This window comes from Pseudochaenichthys georgianus, unplaced genomic scaffold (genome assembly GCF_902827115.2).
Source record: "Pseudochaenichthys georgianus unplaced genomic scaffold, fPseGeo1.2 scaffold_417_arrow_ctg1, whole genome shotgun sequence".
In the NCBI taxonomy this organism is placed as follows: domain Eukaryota; kingdom Metazoa; phylum Chordata; class Actinopteri; order Perciformes; family Channichthyidae; genus Pseudochaenichthys; species Pseudochaenichthys georgianus.
This window is the reverse complement of record NW_027262982.1, coordinates 210,446-216,419: the sequence shown is the minus strand read 5'-3', so window position 1 is coordinate 216,419 and position 5,974 is coordinate 210,446. Positions and strand designations below refer to the sequence as shown.

Below are 5,974 nucleotides of genomic sequence, written 5' to 3'. Positions count from 1 at the left end.
TTGATGTAGAAGAGACATGAAGAAGAGGGGACACATGTTGATGTAGAAGAGACATGAAGAAGAGGGGACACATGTTGATGTAGAGAGACATGAAGAAGAGGGGACAATGTTGATGTAGGAGAGACATGAAGAAGGGGGACACATGTTGATGTAGAAGAGACATGAGAAGAGGGGACACATGTTGATGTAGAAGAGACATGAGAAGAGGGGACACATGTTGATGTAGAGAGACATGAGAAGAGGGGACACATGTTGATGTAGAAGGACATGAAGAAGAGGGGACACATGTTGATGTAGAAGAGACATGAAGAAGAGGGGACACATGTTGATGTAGAGAGACATGAAGAAGAGGGGACACATGTTGATGTAGAAGAGACACGAAGAAGAGGGGACACATGTTGATGTAGAAGAGACATGAAGAAGAGGGGACACGTGTTGATGTAGAAGAGACATGAAGAGAGGGGACACATGTTGATGTAGAAGAGACATGAAGGAGAGGGGACACAGGTTGATGTAGAAGAGACATGAAGAAGAGGGGACACGTGTTGATGGAGAAGAGACATGAAGAAGAGGGGACACGTGTTGATGTAGAAGAGACATGAAGAAGAGGGGACACATGTTGATGTAGAAGAGACATGAAGAAGAGGGGACACATGTTGATGTAGAGGAGACATGAGAAGAGGGGACACATGTTGATGTAGAAGGAACATGAGAAGAGGGGACACATGTTGATGTAGAAGAGACATGAAGAAGAGGGGACACATGTTGATGTAGAAGAGACATGAAGAAGAGGGGACACATGTTGATGTAGAAGAGACATGAAGAAGAGGGGACACATGTTGATGTAGAGGAGACATGAAGAAGAGGGGACACATGTTGATGTAGAAGAGACATGAAGAAGAGGGGACACATGTTGATGTAGAAGAGACATGAAGAAGAGGGGACACATGTTGATGTAGAAGAGACATGGAGAAGAGGGGACGCATGTTGATGTAGAAGAGACATGAAGAAGAGGGGACACATGTTGATGGAGAAGAGACATGAAGAAGAGGGGACACATGTTGATGGAGAAGAGACATGAAGAAAGAGGGACACATGTTGATGTAGAAGAGACATGAAGAAGAGGGGACACATGTTGATGGAGAAGAGACGTGAAGAAGTGGATTTTGCCTAGGTGACCTGTACGGTCTCAGTAAAACATGTACGTCCTGCAGTTGTCTCCACCCTGCTTTGCTCTTCTTCATGATAATATTGTTGAAATCAAGCTGTCAGCGATACGTGATTGTTGTGTGTCTTCCAGCTCTGGAGGCCCATCCCCTGGTATTTAGGAGACGTGGCCTGTAAGCTCACCATGTTCCTGTCCGAGTGCTGCACCTTCTGCACCATCCTCCACATCACCTTCCTGTCGCTGGAGAGGTACCTGGCCGTCTGCTGGCCAATCACAGCCAAGACCCTGGTCACACGGCGCAGAACGAGGGCTCTGATTGGCTGCCTGTGGCTCGGGGCAGCCGTCAGCGCAGCGCCAGTGTTGGTCATGGTGGGAGTGGAGGACGTTGGAAGGGAGGAGCTCATCGGATGGGGGGAGAACGGAGGGTGGGAAGGAGAAAAGGGAGGAGCATTAGGTGGAGGAGAAAGAGGGAGTGGGCACTGGGCCTCAATGGATGGAGGGTCGGATGGAATACACTGGGGAGAGAAGATAGTAGAGAAGGAAGTGGGAGTAGAGGAAAGAGATGAGAGGAAACATGGAGGAGGGTTAATGATAGGTGGAGGAGGAAGAGGATACTCAATGCCTGTAGGATTGGAGGGAAACATGTTGGGAGAAAAGAAAGTGGGAAAAGAGGAAAGAGATGAGAGGAAACATGGAGGTGGAGGGGAAATAAAACAAGAAGAAGAGGTGGAAGCTGAGCGTCAAAATCAAATGAAAGAAGACGAGGGCGGAGGAAAAGGAGAGACGGATAAAAGAGAGTGTCGCTTTACGCATTACACCGTCACCTCCGGCCTGCTGTCGGCCATGATCATCTTCTCCAACCTGTACTTCCTGGTGCCGCTGTGCATTCTGGGATTGGTCTACAGCCTGATTGGACGCACGCTGTGGCTGCGTCCTCAAAGCAGCCGCCGAGACCAGAGTCACCGGCACACGATCAAGATGCTGGGTGAGAAACACACACCGACACACACAGATGTGTACACTCTCTTTGTAACGCGCGTCCCCTCACTAAAACAGAACTACCTTGGGAAACTGAATTTGGGTCAGACTTAAGGCTGAGTTCTGGGATGCAGCTGGTACGAGAATGTATTCATCGATATCTTCCATTGTCTCAATTGTGAACCTGTATGATTGAACCTGTCTGAAATCAGAGTTTGTTTCCCTTTCCTTACATTTGACTAAACTCAGGGTGGACTTAACGTGGCAACTGGGAGGCGGGGTTTAAGAATGAGAGGCGTGGCTTTAAGGCCCTGACACACCAGGCCGAAATCGGCCGTTTTCATTAGTCGGACGACGAAGCGTGCCCTTTCGCCCAAACTTAATTTGGTGTGTCCCGCACCGCCGGCCGTGACACGCCTTATTTGGCCTTTCATGGCCGACAAAGAAATCACTCTGATTGGCTGTTCAGCTAGCGAATCAGTGCATGAGAAGCGAAACGGTTGCTTGAGAATGTCTTCCACAAGCAACACTCCAATGGCAAATAGCTCCAGTACCGCACGAAACATGATTTCGATGGACGAGAGTGAAAATGTAACCCACACACTATTTGTTGTTTGTTTAGATCACGTAGTCTGTTCTTCTTCTCTCGGTTATCACGCAGTCTGTCTTCCGGTTCCTCTTTTGAATGACGAATACACACTACCGCCGCCTGCTGGTAAGGGGAGTTATTGCCACTCACGCATGCGCAGTTCGTAGGCGCTCGGCTGAAGTATTTGCGGTGTGTTCCAGTGCGACACATGGCCAAGACGCAGGAGAACACGGCAACGCAACAGTCGGCGTCGGCGAGTTCTCTGGTGACTGCTTGGTGTGTCAGGGCCTTTAGTCTTATAGGCGGGCTTTGCAAATCAGAGGCGTGGCTTAGGTCTGAGAGGCGGGGCTTGATATCAAGGGTGGGTTCAAGTTTGGAATAAACATCTCAACATGTTGAACCAGTTCTCTTTAAACAGTTATTGTGGGGTTGGGTTTTGGTCCTGATGGATGGTTAAAACTGTCAATGATTAATAATGAGTCTATCCTCCTCCTCCTCTCCTCCTCCTCCTCCTCCTCCTCCTCCTCCTCCTCTCCCCTCCTCCTCCCCTCCTCCTCCTCCTCCTCTCCTCCTCCTCCTCTCCTCCTCCTCCTGCAGTAGTCATCGTCCTGGCCTTCGTCCTCTGCTGGCTGCCCTTCCATGTGGGTCGGACCATGTTCAGTCTTTCTCTGGGCATCGGTTCGGACAGACAGGAAACACACACAGATACAAACTCGGAGATGAACACACACTCTGATTCTGAACCCTTCAACCACTCACACTCAGTTGGAATATCCTGCGACATCTGTAGAAACACACACACTGACACACACACTGACACACACACCGACACACACTTCGGCGCACAATCTGAAGATATGAGCACAGACGTATATTCAAACACATACGATCTGTACAACGATAACACACACAACGACACAGGCTTCAACCGTACACACACACTCTCTGACACACACTCGTATTTTCTCTACCATCTGTCTCAGTATCTTAACCTGGTGTCCTCCGTCCTCTTCTACCTCAGTGCCGCCATCAACCCTCTTCTGTACAACTTCATGTCAGCCAGGTACAGACACGCTGTACAAAGCCTCGTCCACACACACTCTCACACACCTTCACACCGTCCCGCGCACTCACAGCACGACACTCCACCACCACCTCGTAAGGGCAAATACCGAACGCACGGAAATACTTAGCAAAACACTTGCATGCAAAAAACACGTGACCCTCCTGTCGTGTTCGGGTCAAATCTACTACTTTCATCAATCAGAAATATTGTGTTTACATTGGGTGACCCTAGATTATGTTCATCCCATCCGAAAGTACACACACGCGGGAAAAGGTGTTTTGAATACATTCAGTATCTATTCTTATATATTTACTGCAGTTATTCATAACCAGGGGCGGGACTGGGACTCTCGACCGGCCCACCTCGGTCCGTGAGTAACATACATAGTAAATTGTCGACGTGGGGGGGGGAAGGGTGCTAGTGACTTATCCGACCGGCCAGGGGCGTGCACAGGTACGGGCTATTGTAACGGCCCGTTTCCCCTTTTTGGCTGACCTGCCCCTCTGGAGAGAGCGAGAGGTTTGTTGTTCTTTCTGTTGTGGTCGAATCAACATGATGAGCCCACAATTGCTATTGTAGTGTCTCGCTGCGGGAAACACACCAGCTTCATTTTACTTCTTCTCCTTCTTCTTACATGTAATAGCCCGCATGGTAAACTCCCTCACCGCTCGCTCTCTTCTCTTGATCGCCCTCTCTCAGAGAACACTTCAATGCCGCTTCATTGTAGGATGTCTGCCATGTCTCTACTTTAACTTGACCACCTCTGTTATTAAGTTATGGAATACTAAATAAGTAATTAGATACCTTACCATTACTGCGCTCATAAAGAATGATGAGAATAATGCGTATTGAACTGGTTTCATTAAAGGTGGGGTAGGTAAGTTTGAGAAACCGGCTCGAGATACACTTTTTGTTATATTCCATGGAATGCTCTTAACATCCCGACAGCAATGAATATCTGAAGTCCTTTGACAAAAGATCCATAAAACATGTCATCAGTGGAAGCCGTGGCGCTGTAAAAAGCACGACCAATCATCTGAGCCGGCTACAGTAACGGGATGGCCTACCTGCCTGTCAGCCTTCCATCGGGGCACAAACTTATCTCGTGCCCTCATTGGTCGTGTGCATGTTCGTGTGTGTTGGAGGAGGGGCTCTGTGAGGAAGTGGCAGATTTTCTCCGGTTGTGTATTTTCAAATTCTAGCGCACTCGAGCCGGTTTCTCAAACTTACCGACCCCACCTTTAATGAGTGAGTTTATTTAAGGTAATTATAGAAGCCCTATTTTATCAGTATGTCTGCAATGGTGAAACTACATTGCATTGTCCCCGTGTTTTCTTTAATAGTTTCTAACCATTAGATATTTTAATGAGATATGGACCGCAAAACGAAAAATGTCCCTGGTTTTCATTTAAAAATCAAGTCACCGAATGCAAGTAGTTGCCTTAGCTGTGAATTACTGTTCAAATTAATTTAACGTATAATCGTTTTGGTCTTATATATTTTTTCGGGGGGGGGGGGGCCTTTTTACAGTTTAGAGCAAAGCCCCTCCAATGTCTGTGCACGTCCCTGCGACCGGCCCGCATCGTCCGACCGGCCCACCTCAGTACGGCCCATCGGGATACGTCCTGATGGCCAGTCCGCCCCTGTTCATACCCGTAGTCTGAGACATTGTTCACATCTTAAAGGTGATAAATAACACTTGGTGATGATTAGTGGTTTTGTGTTAAAGTAAGAGCAGTTAGAACGACATGGGGAGAAGCGAACACAACAGGAGGGATAGATATAAACCTCTTTGTAAATAATGTACACTTAGCATAAGTAATGACCATATACTGTAAATCAGGGCTCTCACACTTCTTGGGGAATATAATGTTAAACACGTTAGATTAGATTCAACTGTATTGTCATTGCACGATCAAAATAAATGCAGCTTAGCCTGTGCGAGGGACCGTTTGTGCTCTCAACTGCCTTTTATACTGATTCTATTCAAAGACTTTTCAACTTGAATACTTCAGATCAGTTTTAAAGTTATACAACTTACAAACTCTTCAGTCGGGAGCAAACCACTGACGCTCTGATTGGAAAACACCCATTCCCCCTCTGTCATTATATTTAAATGTACTTTGGACTCACTTGATAGCATTTATACTTTTCAAGTAATACAAGTTAAGCG

The 5,974-nt window shown here is 47.4% G+C and overlaps 1 pseudogene; it reads left to right on the top strand.

Moving 5' to 3' along the window:
• LOC117442357 (growth hormone secretagogue receptor type 1-like) overlaps positions 1-3,928 on the top strand; it is a 15,298-nt pseudogene extending 11,370 nt beyond the window's left edge.
• Positions 3,929-5,974: the final 2,046 nt, after the last annotated feature.